The sequence below is a fragment of the Nyctibius grandis genome, chromosome 4 (genome assembly GCF_013368605.1).
Source record: "Nyctibius grandis isolate bNycGra1 chromosome 4, bNycGra1.pri, whole genome shotgun sequence".
Classification (NCBI taxonomy): Eukaryota; Metazoa; Chordata; class Aves; order Nyctibiiformes; family Nyctibiidae; genus Nyctibius; species Nyctibius grandis.
Window position 1 is genome coordinate 33,140,575 of NC_090661.1, and position 19,029 is coordinate 33,159,603.

The 19,029-nt window shown below is 50.2% G+C and overlaps 1 protein-coding gene across 7 annotated transcripts in view; it reads left to right on the top strand.

Annotated features, from left to right (window-relative positions):
* The first annotated feature begins 12,073 nt into the window (after positions 1 to 12,073).
* SLC8A3 (solute carrier family 8 member A3) overlaps positions 12,074 to 19,029 on the top strand; it is a 119,759-nt gene continuing 112,803 nt past the window's right edge. For 4 of the 7 annotated variants that reach the window (XM_068398934.1, XM_068398933.1, XM_068398935.1 and 1 more), the window contains exon 1: positions 12,074 to 12,607. The gene's annotated coding sequence lies outside the window, so the exon portion shown is untranslated. Of the gene's footprint in view, positions 12,608 to 18,836; positions 18,896 to 19,029 lie in introns of those variants that run through there. The other 3 variants (XM_068398930.1, XM_068398936.1, XM_068398932.1) reach the window with 3 other exon arrangements.

Consider the following 19,029-nt stretch of genomic DNA (forward strand, 5'->3'; position numbering starts at 1 on the left):
TACATCCTCTGACAACAGACTTATATTCCTCCCAAGTGGCCAGCCCCTCCTTCCATGATCTGTACACCCTCTTCTTCCACTTGAGTTTGCCCAGCAGTTCCCTGTTTAACCATGCAGGTCTCCTGGTACCCTTCCTTGACTTCCTACCTGTTGGGATGCTCTGATCTTGAGCTCGGAAGAAGCAGTCCTTGAATGCTAACCAACTATCTTGGGCCCCCTTACCTTCTAGTACCCTGTCCTATGGGATTTCCCCTAGCAATTGCTTGAAAAGGCCAAAGTTGGCCCTCCTGAAGTCCAGGGTTGTGATTCTGCTAGCTATTCTGTTCCTGCCACATGAGATCCTGAACTCTACCATCTCATGGTCACTACAACCAAGGCTGCCCTCAACCTTCACCTCTTCAACCAGACCCTCCTTGTTAGTGAGGATAAGATCCAGCAACGCTCCTCTCCTAGTTGGCTCATCCACCATTTGCATCAGAAAGTTATCATCAATGCACTGGAGGAACCTCCTGGACTGAGGATGGCTGGCTGAGTAGGCCTCCCAGCAAATATCAGGGTAGTTGAAATCCCCCATGACAACCAGACCCTGTAATTGCGAGACTGCTCTCAGCTGCCTGTAGAAGGCCTCATCACCCTCCTCATCCTGATCTGGTGGCCTGTAATAGACACCCACAACAGTATCACCCCTGCCAGCCTGCCCCTTAATTCGCACCCACAAACTCTCAACTCGCTCCTGATCCGCCCCTGGACAGAACTCAATACATTCTAGCTGCTCACTCACATAAAGAGCAACTCCACCACCTCTCCTTAGTGGCCTGTCTTTCCTGAACAAGACATAGCCATCCATGACCACATTCCAGTCATGCGAGGCGTCCCACCAAGTCTTTGTAATTGCCACTAGATCATAGCCCCCCGACCGAACACGGATTTCCAACTCCTCCTGTTTATTCCCCATGCTGCGTGCATTGGTGTACAGGCATTTCAGGGAGCGAGCTGAGTACACCGATTTGACCCCAGGGCGATGGGAGGCCTCCTGGTCTACCTCAACACTACAGCGTTGCCCCAGTGGTGCAAGCCCAGCTACTACCCCATCCCCCTCGAATCTAGTTTAAAGCTCTCCGAATGAGCCCTGCTAATTCCTGTCCCAGAACCCTTTTGCCCCTACGACATAAACCTTTCCCATGTATTACCGTCACGCAGGCAATTAGGCAGGTGTGGGGAAGAAGGAGAGGCTCGGGATGCCTAGGCTGAGGGAAGCACCCAGTACCTTAGGGCTCTACTGTGAGACATGGAGTGTTGCCAGCTGGGTCTCTTCTGACCAGCTCTGCTGAGTGATGTTGGGTCACTCCTCTCCAGTGTGGTTCAGGTGGCTGGTGCAGCTGCCAACCTTGACAAATCTCCTACCAGCATATGGAGACAAGGCGGTTTTTTCTACCTGGTGTTTCTGCTCGTGGCCCTTGGGGTGAGGTTGGTGTATTCAGTAAACAACACTGTGAGTGGCCCCATGTGACTGGGATTCCTGGAAGTGGGAGATACTGCTGTGCAGCTGCAAGATGGTCAGCAGTGCAAAAATGAATGTGAAAAACTGCACAGGCTGTGCAAAATGGCCATAGTCTCCCTCTGCCAGGAGCACCAGGAATGTGCCGAGGGCGAGAGGTGGGCAGCCCGAGACTCTTCAGGCTGAAGTGCTTCTGCCCTTCTGGGTTATTCCAGCTATTATCTCCAGAGCAAAACTCCTTCTGCACATTATGGGATGCAAATTAGTTATCGTGGAGAGAAAGAGCGAGCTACTCCAAGCTCACAGTTTATATGATGTGTTGACAAAGAGCAACAGCTAAACCCACATCCCCACAGCAACAACATAAAGGGGGGCTTAGAGAGGGTGTGCGGTGAGAGGAGCAAGGGCGAGAGGCACGAGTGGGTGGGAGACGGTGTACAAAAAGGGGCAGAGGCTGAATGTAGGACTGTGTACAAAGTACAGGAAAAAATATATTGTGTGTAAAAGAAACCCCTTCGGAAAGAAAACCCGGGGCTATTAGAGACCACCCTGTCTTTTGTGCCTTTCTCCTCCACTAATTAACTTCCTTCCATCTGAATCCTTTTGACTACTCTGAGGGTGGGATCCTGTTGTCAGACGAATAGTGTGGGACTGCTTCAGGCTGTGATGGCGTGTTTAGGACAAGCGGGTTGTGTTCAGCAGGATCTAAGCATATATAGGTATATATTGCATGTGCCTATGTCCTTTTGTGGTTGTGCATTTTTTTAAACATTGAAACAAAGGATAATGCTCTCATAAACTCAACTTTTAGGAGAACCTGAATAAGTCAATACTTTAAGGGTAACCTATGTTTTGTCACCCACTTCGTCCAAAAACATGGCACATATCAGAAGGACAGTTTGGTGACATAACTAGAGACTTAAAGTCAAGGCTTTAGTGCTGAGGGTGGTGGCAGAGCTTGCGTGGAGTCCCGACGGCAGCCTCTTCCCAGGCAGACTGTCTCTGCCCCTGTGTCTCACCAGAGCAATCTGGGGTCAGACCCTGCACCAGCAGCGCACATCCCATATGTGTTTCCCGGGTCCTGCCGGACCTGGGCAGAGGCCACATGTATCCTGGAGATGGATGCATCTCTCCAATCTCCCTATGCACAAGCCTCTCACTCCTTTAATTAAACTGTTAACTTTCATTAATGGCTGATGTTAATTTACTTTATAGTTTCTTTTTTTCCCCATGATTTTTATAAACCAGGATCAGAGTCTCCTGGAGGGAAGCACGCTTTCTTCTAACTGCTCAAGGGGAAGAGACAATCTGGCACTCTTCACTCTGTCCCAGATTTTTAAAGGAAGAGACACTACTGCATAGGAGACTTTTTTTTTTTAGTAGGTCTCAGCTGTTTTGCTAAGAAAATTATTACACTGACCTTAGGGGAATAGTAAAATCTTATTCTATCTTTATCCAGCATTTATTGTTATCCCTGTTGGACTGTGCTATCAAGGTCTGTAGTTGTGCTGTCTTGAGGTCAGGGGCCTTCAGCTCTGGCATCTTGCATGCTCCAAGTAGAGACAAACCACAGCATGAAACCTTGTTTGCAGCCCCCACAGAAATTGCCGTGAGGTTAAGGGCAGGGGCCGCCACAGCAACACCAGCATTTTCTGCCTGTGACCTGAGCACTGACAACCCCGTGCCAGGCACTGCTAGTGTAGGCGGGTGGCTGCAGGGTGCCTGTGGGTCCATTGGCCACCTGGGCTGCAAAATGGGTGGGAGGGTTTGAATTGCTGATGCTTTGAAAGACCCTTAGGAACTGGAAGCCAATATAGGGGACAACAAGCTCCTGCTATCTATATGCCATCTGCAATATAACATAACCCTAACCATTTTTCTTTACCAATAGCAGCAGAATTTAGCCTGTTAGCAAGCCCACTGGCCAGGGAGAAGCTTACCCAGAACTTGAAGGTACAGGCACAGGATGAAAGGGAAGAGTTTGAGAGAGGCATAAGAAAGCCAGCCTGTGCGTGGCACGTGGCCGAAGCATCGGCTGCTGCTCTAGAATCGCTGTGAATCCTCCTCTCCACAAAGAGCTGGCTTAGTTTTAGAAACGTGGATTTTTTTTTTTTACAAGTTATTAGCCAGCATGTGGTGCAGGAAGCAGAAAAAAACAAAATCTTGGTGCCAGTGTTTAACAGGGAAGCCAGAGTGGTAGAGGTACAATCGATTTTTGTCTTTGTTAGGTTTCAAAATCAATGAAATATGAGCTTTTCCCACTGACTTTTGGAATTCAAAATTATTTTGGGAAGCTGTTAAATAAATTGACAAGTTTGGGAGCCAAATCCTCTTCTAGGGCTTTGTAGGACATGCATGAGAACCCATCAGAACATGCTGATGTGCTTGCAGGCTTCTCGCCATGCTAATATCTGTTGCTGTCATCTGTCATGCCAAACCTCCTCCTCTGAGGCCAGGCTCCTTGGTCCTCAGTGAGAGTGAGGAGAGGAGAGGAGCAGATCCAGTCCACGGCTGTAATTTGAGCCTCGTGTACTTATTCTGCAGCTGAGAAAATGGGTGTATTGCCAGCAGTGTTGGTGCTGGTTGCTAATTACTGGTCACTGAAGTTGAAAGGCACCTTCTGGATCTGCTTGTGACCTCTGTCCTGGCACATGCCCTGATGCTGTAAGCAATAGAGTCCCATTGGTCCTTCCTGGAAAAAAATTATGTTTTTGGAGGGGTTTTATAACATATAGCCTAGTTTGTAACAGTTGCTGTTAAGCTATTGCTCTAAGACGCCAACAAAGAAGGGAAGTCTCAGAGCTCCTCAACCTGAGAAGGTCCCCCTGAATACCACCTGTGGTTGGCATTTTAAATGCTGGAAAAATCCCCTTCGAATGAGTGTCTGTTTCCTGCCCCAGGATGCCCTGGCTTGCCAGGCCTTGCCCCTGGGTGTTTGTCCTGGGCAGGTATGCTCCACCACAGATATCCACTTTCTCTGCATTCTGCAGTGGTCAATCTATGGATCAACACAGTTTCTGAAGCCAATGCCAAAATGGAAAACTTTGGAATTAATGTGTGTCCTGGATTCCACCATGATCAAAATCTGGTTTTGAGGTGTGCCTTCACTCTCCTTCTTTGTCAGGTGGATTCTTTGAAGAAGTCACTTCTCATAAAAAGTTTTCAAGGGTTTGAGTTGCCCTGGACTCCCAATGACTAGCTGCTATCTTTAGTTAGGGGTTTTTTTTTGGAGGGGGGAGTTGTACATGGTGTCTGAATACTGTGTTAAGTTCCTTTAGGTCCATGTTCACTTACACAGAATACCCTTGACAAGACCAGACCAGGACATGTTTGTGGTATCAGTCACCTACACGTGGGCTTGTCTCTACATTACTCTGCACTTAGTTGCAATGGTGAAGATGATTGCACAAAGAACTGCCCTTCCTTCTGAGACAGACCTGAGGAACACAGACTCCGACCCCAGACTAAACCTGGGAAGGTCTGCAATGAGACTAGAGGATCTTATCATACCTGACACCTGTCACAGCCACATCTGTGGATCAGAGGGATTAAACCCGTATTTCATAGAATCGTTTTGGTTGGAAAGGACCTTTAAGATCATCAAGACCAACCATTAACCTAACACTGCCAAGTCCACCACTAAACCATATCCCTAAGCACCATGTCTACATGTCTTTTAAATACCTCCAGGGATGGTGACTCAACCACTTCCCTGGACAGCCTGTTCCAATGCTTGATAACCCTTTCAGTGAAGAAATTTTTCCTGATATCCATCTAAACCTCCCCAGCGCAATCTGAGGTGGTTTCTTCTTGTCCTATTGCTCGTTACTTGGGAGAAGAGACTAACAGCCCCCTCAGTACAACCTCCTATTCAGGTAGTTGTAGAGAGCAATAAGGTCTCCCCTCAGCCTCCTTTTCTCCAGACTAAACAACCCCAGTTTTCTCAGCCATTCCTCATAAGACTTGTGCTCTAGACCCTTCACCAGCTTCGTTGCCCTTCTTTGGACTCGCTCCAGCACCTCAATTTCACTCCTTCCTGATAAGTGCACAAAATGAGCAATGGTTTTTTTTGTGCATCTGTGGCAGAAACCCATTTGCTAGGACCTGTGGAGGAATTGCCCGCTGGCCACAGGAAGTGCCATGAAGAGAGCATGGACTGTCCCAGGTGTCCCGTGGCTTGTCTGATAGGATCTTGTGCACTGTTGAGGATGTGTATGTAAAGTCCAGCTTGGCTCCCAGAACACCTGTTTGCAAAGCAGGCTTTTATGGGGGGAAAAAATAAAGCACAGAATTTTAGATTTAAACTGGGTTCATTCACTCTGTAATCATGGATAGTCTTGAAGCTGCCTCCTGCATGGTGGCTCCTTTCCTCTTTCCCCTAGAAAGTAATTTTTTTCCAGATTTGGAACTTCATTTCAAGGTTCTGCAGATGGATCATAGAATCACAGAATCACAGAATCAGTCAGGTTGGAAGAGACCTCTGGGATCATCCAGTCCAACCATTGCCCTGACACCACCATGTCAACTAGACCATGGCACTAAGTGCCATGTCCAGTCTTTTCTTAAACACATCCAGAGATGGTGACTCCACCACCTCCCTGGGCAGCCCGTTCCAATGTCTAATGACCCTTTCTGAGAAGAAATTCTTCCTAATGTCCAACCTGAACCTCCCCTGGCAAAGCTTGAGGCTATGTCCTCTTATCCTATCGCTCGTTGCCTGGGAGAAGAGGCTGACTCCCACTCCACTACAACCTCCCTTCAGGTAGTTGTAGACTGCAATAAGGTCACCTCGGAGCCTCCTCTTCTCCAGGCTAAACAACCCCAGCTCCCTCAGCCGTTCCTCATAGGTCAGACCCTCCAGACCCTTCACCAGCTTGGTCGCCCTCCTCTGGACTCGGTCCAACACCTCAACATCTTTCTTGAAGTGCGGGGCCCAGAACTGGACACAGTATTCAAGGTGCGGCCTCACCAGTGCCGAGTACAGAGGGACGATCACTTCCCTAGACTGGCTGGCTACACTATTCTTAATAGAGGCCAGGATGCCATTGGCCTTCTTGGCCACCTGGGCACACTGCTGGCTCATGTTTAGCAGGCTGTCGATCAGCACCCCCAAGTCTCTTTCCTCCAGGCTGCTTTCTAACCACTCTTCCCCCAGCCTGTAGCACTGCATGGTGTTGTTGTGGCCGAAGTGTAAGACCCGGCACTTGTTCTTGTTGAACCTCATGCCGTTGGTCTCGGCCCATCTATCTAACCTGTCCAGATCCCTCTGTAGGGCCTTCCTACCCTCCAGCAGATCGACACTCCCACCCAGCTTGGTGTCATCTGCAAATTTACCAAGGATGCACTCAATCCCTACGTCTAGATCATCTATAAAGATATTGAACAGCACCGGCCCCAGAACTGAGCCCTGGGGAACACCGCTAGTGACCGGCCGCCAGTTGGACTTTGCCCCATTCACCACCACTCTCTGGGCTCGGCCATCCAGCCAGTTTTTAACCCATCGAAGAGTCCACCCATCCAAGCCCCGGGCAGCCAGTTTGTCTAGGAGGATGCTGTGGGAGACAGTGTCAAATGCCTTACTGAAGTCTGGATAGACTACATCCACAGCCCTGCCCTCATCTACTAAGCAGGTCACTTTGTCATAGAAGGAGATCAGGTTGGTCAAGCAGGACCTGCCTTTCATGAATCCACGTTGGTTGGCCCCAATGCCCCGATTGTCCTGCATGTGCCGTGTAATGGCACTCAGGATGAGCTGTTCCATCACCTTGCCTGGCACCGAGGTCAGGCTGACAGGCCTATAGTTCCCTGGATCGTCCTTCCGACCCTTCTTGTAGATGGGCGTTACGTTTGCTAATTTCCAGTCAGCTGGAACTTCTCCAGTTAACCAGGACTGCCGGTAGATAATCGAGAGTGGTTTGGCAAGTTCATCTGCCAGTTCCTTCATTACTCTGGGGTGAATCCCATCCGGGCCCATAGCCTTGTGGGTGTCCAACTGGCACAGCAGGTCACTAACCGTCTCCTCCTGGATCATGGGAGGTTCACACAGCCCCCCGCCCCTAACTTCAGGCTCTGGGGGCTGAGTCTCCTGAGGACAACCGGTCTTGACATTAAAGACCAAGGCAAAGAAGGCATTGAGCACCTCTGCCTTCTCCTCATCCCCTGACACTACACTACCCTCCTCATTCAGCAAGTGGTGGAGGCTCTCCTTGACCCTCCTTTTGCTGTTGATGTATTTGTAGAAGCTTTTTTTGTTATCTTTGACTGTAGCAGCCAAATCAAGCTCTAATTGAGCTTTGGCCCTTCTAATCTTCTCCCTACACGACCTGGCAACATCCCTATAGACCTCCCAAGTTACCCGACCCTTCTTCCAGAGAGAGTAGGCTCTCTTTTTTTACCTTAAGTTCTAGCCTAAGTTCTCTGTTAAACCAGGCCGGTCTTTTTTCCCGACGGCTTGTCTTCCTACACACCGGGACAGCCTGTTCCTGAATATTTAGCAATTCCTTTTTAAAGCATGTCCAGCCTTCCTGGACTCCTTTGCCCTTCAGGACCAATTCCCAAGGGACTCTGTCCACCAACCTCTTAAACAGGCTAAAGTCTGCCCTGCAGAAATCTAAGGCAGAAGTTCTGCTCTTGCCCCTCCTTGCTTCCCCCACTATCGAAAACTCTTAACATTTCATGGTCACTATTCCCAAGACGGCCACTGACCCTCACATCTCCCACTAGTCCTTCTCTGTTCACAAACAACAGGTCAAGCAGGGCCCCTCCTCTAGTGGGCTCATTTACCACTTGCATTTACCACTATCATACTAATAAATGTCACATTATCCTGTCTCTTCTGACAGGAACGTGAGCAGGCACCTGATGATAGCTCATGAGGGAGGAAAAGCAAAGCTATGAAAAAAATAGCCTGACACATAACCCAGGTTTACCAAGACCAAATCTTGAATGAGAGAAGGGGGCTGTGCCATGCCCTTAGGTACAAACTTCGGGGCAGGAGCAGTTGGGCTGCTTGTATTCAAGCAATGAGGGCAAATGTATGTAGTGTTTGTGGCCATTCTTGGGTTGTTAGGCCAAGGGCTGAAAGATCGAAGGAGGACAACAAGATGTGGGAGCAATTCCCATAGCCTTGGTCAGCTAGAAATTTTCCAAGGAGGAGCCAAACCTGCACCTTGTGATGTCTGCTGCAATATAGCACTAATTTGGCCATACCTGCCTGAAATTTTGGATGGGAACTGTGTGCAATTCTTACCTGTATGTGCTAAGTGCATAGCTGGTGGATGAAGGGGAAGGAATAGGTCCTTTCTAACTCAGCTAGAGTTTCTTCCAGAACTTGTAGGACACTGGCAGGTTTTTATGTCAATAGATGTTGTTGGCCTGGCAGAGCAAGTCGATGCCTGCTACGCACATTGTCTTTATCGACAGCGCTGCTGTTGGCTACGTTCTACTGACAGCATCTTTATTATCAGCACGGTCGCCAGCAGAAGACTGAAGCCGTGGGATGTTGAAACCATGGATTAAGTTAAAAAAATCTTCTCTAGTCTTAAGTGGACAAGGACAGGAAGAGCAAAGCCTGCATTTCTTGTTCCACTCCAAAACTTAAGAGCTTGGAGACAGATTTGAGAGTGGGATTAAGGTCCTGATTGCTCATGGGAAAAGCACCCAACTGATGCCTTTCTGGTTCATGAGTGACATTGCCTACCTGTGGTTTCGGTTTCAGGTGATCATGGAGGAGTCTGGAGGGGAATAGGTTTTACTTTACAAATTTTGTATTTTTGTTGTTGCTGCACATTGTAATTAATTATGTTTATCATTGACAGAGGGAAAAGCTTTTACGAAAGAAATAGTGTGTATTCCCTCAGTGTATTAGTATTTGATAGTCTTCCAGTGGTTTTGGTTCAGGTGAGGTAACACTTGAAACAACAAGTGATCTTGTTATTCATTAAAAACTGACATCCAGGCTTGTTTAGTGAGATTGTGCTAAGCAGTCCAGGAGTTTGAGATCCCCGTATTTTATTTGCTAAAGCTAAAATAAACAAGAGGTTGGGTTTTAAATTTTTTTTAATAGTATTATTATGTAATGGGTTTGGATGCTTTCATGCAAGGTTAGTACCTTGCAAGCACACATTTAAGACTAAGGAGATAAAAAAAAAGTCATATACTCCCTCTTGTGATGAACAATTTCTGCCTGAACTGAGCAACGTAAGACCAGACCCATATGGAAAGAAAGGAAAGAGGGAAATGCCTGGGAGCATTTCTTAAACGTGTTAGGCATGATTTTATGTACTGAGTTGAGGAGATGAGGTGAAATGAAACATCTGTGTACAATAAAGAGCTCTGTCTGTCTTAAGTTATTGTCAACTGTAAATTTGTGTGTCACCCTCAGGGCTTGTTCCCGCTGACGAGCAGTTTGTACCACCGTTCCTCAACTCCAGACCCACTCTCGCTGAGCCTTAAACACAAGCGGTTGTTTAGAACTGCCTGACGATGAGCCACAGGTTGGGAGAGTTCCGTCATACCAGCCAGGGCAGTTTCCTTCCCTCGATGTTGGAGGGGACTGGAGAGCTGCCACCGCAGGGTCTGCTCCCCCTGGCAGGGGTGTGAGGTTTGGAGGTGTCCACCTGGAGATCGGCTGACACTGGCCAACACCAGGGTCCCTGCATCCACCCAGTCTTGGGTTTCAGCCATTGATGCTGTGCTGTTGATTTTATGTGTCGACGTTAATAAGGGCTCTTCCACAGCTCCAATGAGACTGATCGGCATTTTAATGCCTTGGCCCACACATGCGCATGTGCCTGTGTGCCTCCAGGCTCTGGGAAGCCCTTCCCCTCCTTGAAGTCACACAGAAGCATCATCCAGGTGTGCAGCCCTGTGCGGGGCTGGCTGGCACCCCAGGCTCAGGCAGCTTGGCACGTGTTAGGTCTTGCCTTGTCCTCTGGCACGCATGTATCCTGTGCCACGTTCCCACCTGGTACACCACCTTTCTTGGGCTATTTGGGGACAGCAGGAGTGGCAGGTGGCATTTGGGGAGTTACAGGGCTGAGTCTGGGAGCCACAGGACAATCTGCAATCTTCTGTGCTGCCATCTTCTACTTGTTCACCCCACCTAGCAGCAACCCTGTCCCCTCACGGCCTGCCCCATCTGCCCCTCTGTCTCTGGGTATCCATGCCCTGCTCTAACTAATAACAGTAAGTAGCCAGACCAAAATGGGTAACTGCTCTTCCAGGTCTCTGGATCCCTTCTGGGCTGAGGTGTGGGGCCAGGGGCTGCCCTGCAGAGCGGTAACCAGAACATACCAGCTGACTTTCAGGGACTTGGTGGTCTATACGTTCCTGCAGGAGGCACAGCCCGTTTCCAGCTTTCCTTACCCATTTTTAGCAACATGAAGTAAATGCAACTATTTCACGTCACCCTCCCAGTAACTGTTTTGCTGCCCTTTCCCCTTCCCTCTTTGTACACCTGCTGCCTGTGCTTGGTTGAGGTAAAAACTGTTGCCCAGTGTAGGACTTGGGCTTGGGTTTCTCATGGCAGTTTACACAGCTGCTTTTGACAGGGACTGTTTGCGCTTGCGCATGTGCTCAAGTCTCACCAGGAAGCTTCTGCTCCCTCATCACATCATGGGGTAAGGAGGGTCACTGGGGACCGCAGAGTGGGGACAGTTTCTCTCTGGAGGATGAAACTGCCCATCCTTTGGCAAAATGGCCTTGTGTCAGGGATCAGTGCCTTATAGTACATGGGCTTGCCAATTCTTTAAGTAAGGGAGAAGCCATGCCAGAAGGTAAATCTCCTGGAGGGACACATCTGCCCATAACTGCTTGGGCGAAAACAGAGGGGATCACAAGGAGAGACAAACCTGTGGGCAAACATCATGATGTGTCTTGTGCAAGGCATAAAGCTACTGTCCTGTTCCACCACCCTGGAAACCAGCCCCCAGTCATCATCTGCCAAAGTCAAACAGCAACTTTGGAGGCAATGTGTATTTTTTCCCTTAAAATGACTTGCTGTCTCACAACTTGTTATTTGACTTTGGTTAAAAAAAATGACTGGGTGGTTTCTGCAAGCACAAACCAAAGCATGCAGCTTCAAATGGAAACCAGGACCAACGCTGCCTGTGTAATTACATTGCCTATATTTAATCTCTCAGAAGTGTTTGGCAGATGCTTTAAATTTCACATATGCAACTAATATCTCCTGCTCTGAGGCTCAACTACTGTGTTCTTCCCTTGCTTGAAATACACAAAGTCAAGTCAATATACTTGGAGGGTACAGGAGTGATCGCCGCTCAGTAAGTGTTTATTTCTATCTATATATACCCACAGAGATCTCATAGAGAGATGTGTGTGTGTGAGTGTGCACGTGTTACGTGCCTTTATTTATTTTGGAAAGGGTTTGCTCTGGTTTTGTCGTGCCTTGCTTTAAACGATCTGAAAATCCCCCCCCTTGATTCGGAAGAATAAATATGCATGGCTTGTAATTCTGTTGCAGCTCTCGCTCCCAGCTGATAGGGTGACGTGCAGTTTGGAGGCTCGCAGATTGGCTTTTTGATTTGGCTTCTTGCTGCAGTTGTGCAAAGCTCGCTGGCTCCCAGAAATCAGGCTCAGCGCTTTGCCGTGCACCGTAATGCCGGGAAGCCTGGACCGAGCCTCGATGGTGTGAGAGCGGGAGCGGGGGAAGCCCAGCAGATTCAGTGGCAATCTGGGGTATAATCCATTTTCTTTTCCCCCCACCCTCGACCCCCATTCATCTCCGTCCTCCCCCCCCTTCGCCAGATCTCTCTTCCCTCCCCAAACTCCACCACACGGAGCTGAAGATCAAGGCTGGTGGATTTATCAACATTTTACCTCCACCCCCCACCCCCTTTTCCAGATGCACCTCCCCGCTCACCCTGACAGCTGCAAAAGCGAGCACAGGTTTTGTAGCCAGCAAGGCAACTTGGACTGACATGCAAAGGCGACCCCCCCCCGTACCCGCACACACCGTCGGTGAATCACCGGGAGATGCGATGAGCTCCCTTTAGGAACCGGAAGGATTTGTACTGGGGAGCCAGCAGAGCGCCCCCCTCCCAACCCGCCCGACCCTCCAAAAAAAAAGTCAGGAAAGCCACCAGAAGGGTAAGTAAGCGGGTGCTACCCCCTGCTCCGGAGGAGGTGCAGGGCTGGTGGTTAAGTTTCCTGCTATCAAGTGGGGCTTCATGCCTTGCATGGGAATGCCCGTGGAGCCGGGGGTGCTGGGGGGAGCAGGGGGCTCTTTGCAGGCTCATCTGCCGGGCTGGGGGCGGGGGAAGGGGTTTTAACGGTGCCCAGGCGCCGGGAGCCCGCTTCATTCGTGCCGTTTTCCCGGCGCCGCGGCTGCTCCGTGTGTGTGTGCGTGTGCGTGTGTGTGCTGCGGGGGGAGGGCTTTGCACGGGGCCGCGGAGCGGCCGCTGCGGGAGGGATGCGCGCCGGGGAGGGGGCGCCGGGCCGGGCCGGGGCCGGGCGCTGCGGGGCCGGGGCCTGGCGGCGGGAGCGGGCGAGCGGCGGGAGCCGCGGGGCTCCGGCGGGGCGTGCGCGCAGGGCGCAGCCCCGGCCCGCGGCACCGTGCGCGGCGGCACTGGGATCCCTCCCGCCGCCGGGGGCGGGGGGGTTACCTCGGCTCGGCGCGGCCCGCAGGGATGCCGGGGAGCCCGGGGGGGCGGCTCTGCCCGGGGCTGCCGGGCGGGGGCTCTCATGCAGTGCTATAAATTTCCTTTTTTAAAAAATTTGCTTTATTTTTTTTTTCGGCCGGGGGCGGGGGGGGGCGGGCCGGTCCAGCCCCGGCCGCGGGGTGGGGGCGCCGGGGCCGCCGTCCCGGGCAGCTGTCGCGCTCCGTCCGCCGGGGCCGGCTTGTTTACCCCGGGTGTCAAATATAGCTGCTGCGCCAGGCTCTGCCCTAAATAGGGCACGGGGCCGCTGGCGGGGCCCCCGCAGCCCCCGGCCGCAGCGGGAGGGCGATGATACACGCACGCACACGAGCTGACCTACATGTTGGGTAATTTCATACCCTGCTTCCCTCCCAGCCTGGCTCCAGGGCTTTATTTTTTTCACCTGTGTCTAAAGTATCAGTCACACAGGGTGGGAGGTGAAACCCTTGCGAGTGTTTTTGGTTTTTTTTTACTGTTCTTCTAAAACGTGAGGCTATGGCCATTTCCCCCACCTCCCCCCCAAGTGGAGCTGTAGTGTAATGGTTGGGTTTCTGGCTCCTCAGTTTGTTCCTGGGCTTGTTCTGGGTATTTCACCCTAAAATCTGTTTCAGATTTAAGGCGACACCCCAGAGGAACCGTGGGGATGAGAAGGGGTGCCTTGTGCACATCCACCCCTCCTCATGCATATATGTATATTCCTTTAGTTCCTCGCATCTCTTTGTAGAGCAAAAGGGTGATTTTCTTGAGCTGTTTTTTATTTCTGGAGAGGACAGGGCTGCAAGACTTAGGTAACAGTGGCGTCTTTCCATTCAAGAGTGCTCATCCCGTGCTCTCTGGGAGCCTGGCGGGAGGCCCAGGAGAGCTGAGCTGGCTTGGGGGACTGCTGAGACTCAGAGGCCTTGAAGGTGCTCTGTAGGTGTGGTGCAGCGGGGAGAGGCATCTCTCCCCCCGCGGCACAAGCATTTCTAGGGAGTTCCTAATCCTCCTCCATCCACTGCTGTTGCAGGCATTTGTTTACTCTAATCATGGTTTAGCTAAGAAAGTCAGTCATGTTTGCTTATGTTCAGGCTTCTGTGGTCAACTGAAACAAGACTTGTTTCCTGAGCAGAAGTAGTGATGTTAGAAAAGAGCATGTCCAGCTACTGCTGAGGGCTGGCTGGGGAGGAGTGAGAGCAGCCCAGGAGCCCTCAGCGATGTGATAACAGTCAAATCCGTTATCCCCTATTGTAAGTAACAGGGTGTAATATCAAGCGGGGTGGGGAAGGAGAGGTGCCAATCGTGAGTCCTATTCTAGTAAGTGAGTGGTTCAAGCATTTCCCAAATGCCCAAGGTACGACAGATTGTGGTAATCCCACTGCTGAGGTCCTGTGTGAGGGCACTGGAAATGCAGGTAGGCTCCCAGTCCCTGGCAAGCCTCCAGTGTGCTGCTGGGCACATCATTTCATCTCCCTGGGTCTCATCTGTATCGTTAATGATATTTTTCTACTTGCATGGGGAGTTGGTGAGGACATGGTTGCCATAACTAGTGGGTGGCACTGTGCGAAAGGGAAGGTGGATGTGTAGCCATCCTAACGCGACTCTGTGTAGCAATTGTCCCTTCCAGAGAGATTGCCCCTGTTCCTCTGCAAAGCTGCCACCTGAGAGGATGGCACCTGGGATTGCAGATGCCATCACCAGGTGGGATAGTCCTTTCCATCGCCCTGGGCAGCACGGGAAGCATGCTCTGTGCTCTCCTGGACACGAGCACCCAGCACAGGAGAGCGCGTGTAGAGCTGGATACCGAGCGTGGCCTGGGTCATGCACCATGCTGTGCTCCATAGGCTCTTTCTGGGCCGATGTGAGAGCAGGAGCTGCCTCATCCGACTGGGGACCATTTTGTCATTGGCACTCATGGGCAGTCATTTTGCGTGTCACACTCGGCGCACTGCTCCTCGGCTTGGCCGGCTTGTGGGAAGGAAAGAGGCACCCAGAGACAAACCCAGCCTCCCTGCTTCCTCTGCCTTCTTCTGGAGCTGGTGGGGCTGAAGTCAGATGAGGCTGGTCTGAGCGTGGTGGATCCTATGATATTGCTGGTAGGACAGGAAAGGGTTTTTCTAAGGTCCTGGGGTGACCTGCTGCCATGTCATGCCTGATCCTGCACGCATCCCTTGGTTTCAGAGGGTCCTTCCTGCTGTAGGCATCCTCCATCCCCAAGGCAGGGAAGTGCCATAACGGAGTGTGTCAGCACTTTTATTAGAAACCGAGTTAAGATGTATTCCCACCACCAATATTTTCAAGTGAAGTACTATACAGATAAATGGTCTGTCTGTCAGGGTTTTGTTTGCTTGTTTTAAACAAACAACATCAGTCTCCTCCCCTAAGCTTCCCCAATGACCAAGTGGCTTTGACAAATAGTTCCTTGTTCTTTGTTGCTGTCATGTTTCAGATGCCTTTTCATGTGCTTCAACAGTTAAAAAGATGGCTTTGATTGCCAGCCAAATTTAATTTCTTTTTTTTTTTTTTTTTACCAGGCAATAATATCTAATTCTGTACTTTAAAAAAAGTGAAGGAAATTAATTTACACAAAGAATAAAAATCATCTTAATATGGAAAAAAATGTCTGAAGCCAGGAAGTTGATAGTTGTGATGCTCTGTCTACCATCACCCACTGTGTTTAGGTGTTGTGGCACAAATTAATAATGTTGTTGATTTAATGTTTAGGTAACAGTGACTCCTAAAGGCATAAGCCTGGTTGGGGGTCCACGTTTCAAAGTGCCTTACAGATGTCTAATAAAAGATAGTCTCTGTCCTGAAGAGTTTCGTGCGTTGAGAGATACATGAGATCACAAGCTGTTCTTGGGGCACCTTCAAAGCACCTTCTGTACTAGTCCTACATTTGCTGATTTCAGTGATGTGGGGCTGTGGGGTTTGAGGCTGAAGACAAGCTTCCTGTCCCTGCTCATCTCCAAATGGAATCTGGGAACCACCTGGAGTCTCCTGCAGCTTGAGTGGGCTGCTGGGCTGCCTGGGGACTAACATGGTACAGACAGTAGTAGGCTTCCCTCCTCTCCTTTGCTCTCTCTGCCTTACTGCTTTAAACTGTGAGCTCTGGTTGAGGGCCATCGTGGATGTGTGTGCGCAAAGTGCAGCACAATGGCCTCCCAATCTTCCCTCTAGGCATTTCTGTCACAGGGTTTTGCAGGAATAGCAAGGCATCAGGCAGCAGGGATGTGTCATGCCATTCTGAAGGTATCACCACCGCCCCATCTTGCCAGTGTTGCAATGAGAAGACCCAGGTGCCATTGTTCCCGTGGTACAGCATCGTAAAGTAATTAGTTCACCCCATAAGACACATTTATAAAAAGGTGATGATCATGCCCCTGTGCTCCTTCAACTCTCAATTTTCTGGTAATTCTGTCTTTAAATCTGCTTGCTGGAGCCTTTGATCACACAGCTGAGCTGTCGCTGATGTCTCTGACAGTTGACATCATGGGAGAGAGGGGAGCTTAGGGCTCTTAACATTTCTTTTGTGATAGCTTGTTTTCTAACTAAACACTCCAATGAGGATTTTCCATCATAATAAGACAGGGAGCTTTTCCAGAGGGCTCAGATTTAGGGAGAAGCTTCTGTTTCCATTCAGCATTTCCATTCACTAGCAGATCATTTCAAGGCTGCAGAACTGGACTTGTTCTGTTTGCTGCCTTCCTCTACTCTGCTGTCTTTTTACCTAAGCCTGCTAACTCAGGACAGCAGGAGGGACAGCCAGGTCAAGAGCAATCAGAAATACTAAATATGCTATGCTGCTGGGCATGTTTTGCAACCAAGGAGGTGTCAAAGGGTTTTAAAAACGAGACTGCATTGCCACTGCTTTCATCGTCACCCTCTTCTCCACTGGAACTTGAAGGCTGTCTCGAAGCAAACAGCAGCACTCTCCAGCAGCGAAGCAGAATACGGTTTTAGTTAAAAGAAATGTAGTGATGCAGGGATGTGCCTGTGAGAGGGCACTTAGATCTGACTGCTGAGGTTGTGTTGAAGGTGACATGTCCAGGAGTGAATGGGAGCCTCCAGTGCCAACACCGCAAGGCGCCCTGCCACCGCGCTCATACGGTGTGTGCTGGTGAAAGCTGGTTTCCTTCCCCAGGCCAGAGCCAGGGCAAAAGCAGGGAGAGCTGGAGCATGTCTGCACCTTGCTCTGCAGTCAGGCTGCACCTCACTCTGGATGTGTCCTAGCTCCTCTCAAAGCGGGTAGTGGTAGGAGAGAGTCTGTCACCAGGGTCCAGGCAGGCTGTGAAACCCACTGGTGCCCCAGTGCCACAGCTCCCCACACCCATATTGGGGAAGGTGGCGCTGCCTCCATTGTGCACTGCTGGCCCAGCCCAGCTGGTGATGGATGGGGACGCAGAGTAATGCTCTGTGTGAAGAAGCAATACTTTTGCCCTACATACTGTTTGCTGTCAGAGAAATTTGTTCTGGGGCATTAAGGCCTGGATGTCTTGGTTTACCACCTTGAGGTGACCTTCCTTGGTGGGAAGTCATATCTTGATGTTGAGCTTAAAGTTCACCTTTATGAGCACCTTTATCCTCTTCCATGGTTTTGGTTGGGATTACTCAGTGACCCTTGAACTTTGTTTGGGAAAAATGGAGGTGGAGATGGCTCTCTGCCTTTGTGTGGCAAGACAAGGCTGTTAAATGGTCCAAGAAGCAGATGTTGCAGGATTCACCGCTACAAGAGGCAAACCTGCCCATGCAGCTAATGCCCCTGCCATGCTTGTCATTTGTACCTTGGTTTCTACAGCCTTCCCGCCCTGGCTGCTTGTTCCTGCTCCTGTCCCGCTCCCTGCAGGGTACTGGCGCAGTGGCGTGTGTGGCTGGGTGGTGGGTTCACCTTGCTTTTCAGCCACGTGGGTTCCTGGTCCTTGTTCATGGCATAGCCACGCAAACAGTTGTGCCAACAAAAAAGGGAGAGCTAGCGCAGAGTGGGAACAAATGACTAGAGGTGGAAAATGTTCAGGTTGGCTTAAGAAGCCCTGCTTCCACCCGTAAAGCTGCTGCCTAAATTGCCTGCAGCAGTTAAGGCTTGGAGTTGGCCTAGCCTTGAAGTCTGCTTTTGATGAGACGGATAGTCCTGAATGCAAATTAGTTGCAAAGAACCTAAGAGTGACGGGGTCTGCAAAGCACTTCTTAAGCTATTAGGAGGCACAAGAATCAGCAGAAAAAAAAAAGACAAAATAATTTTTAATATAAAAGCTTCCCAAGAACATGCACAGAACCTGATCCTGTTAACAACAAAAAAAAAATCAGCGAGTCTAGGCCAAGCTGTTTCTCAGATGCAACATGCTAACTGGACTCAGGTTCCTGAAGAAGAGGATGAAATGAGAACTTCCCCTCTGCTCTCCATTCTTTCAAGTCCCTTGAAAGCTTCATGCTAGCACTCAGCACTTCATCAACAACAATCTCTCCATGTTGAAGCCTCCAGACTGCATTGCCTGGCAGCACAAGTGGGAGCAGTGCCAACTGTTTTATTAGATTTGCACCCACGAAACCCACTAGCAAGGGAGGACCTGACTCCTTGTCCTCATGAGGCCGCAGTGGGCTAAGTTTGTGCTGCTGCCCTGCGCTCACTAAGGGTGCTGTGCTTAGCCAATGTGTGAGTCCTGGGGGAGCTGCCTGCCTCAGGGCTAATCAGGGGCCCCCGTGGGAGGACCTGAGGACCGAAGTGAGGTGGAGGTCTCAGTGGTGTTGTCTTCAAGTGCAAGACAAGGTGAGTCTCTCTGCGTGTGCTTTTCCTTTGTGAATAATCCCAGTGAGGGATAATGACATGCTGCTGCTTTTGTTTTGGCCGTCCCCAGAGAAGAATGAGCCTTTCAAAGCTTGCGTTATAGGAGGCAAGCAGAG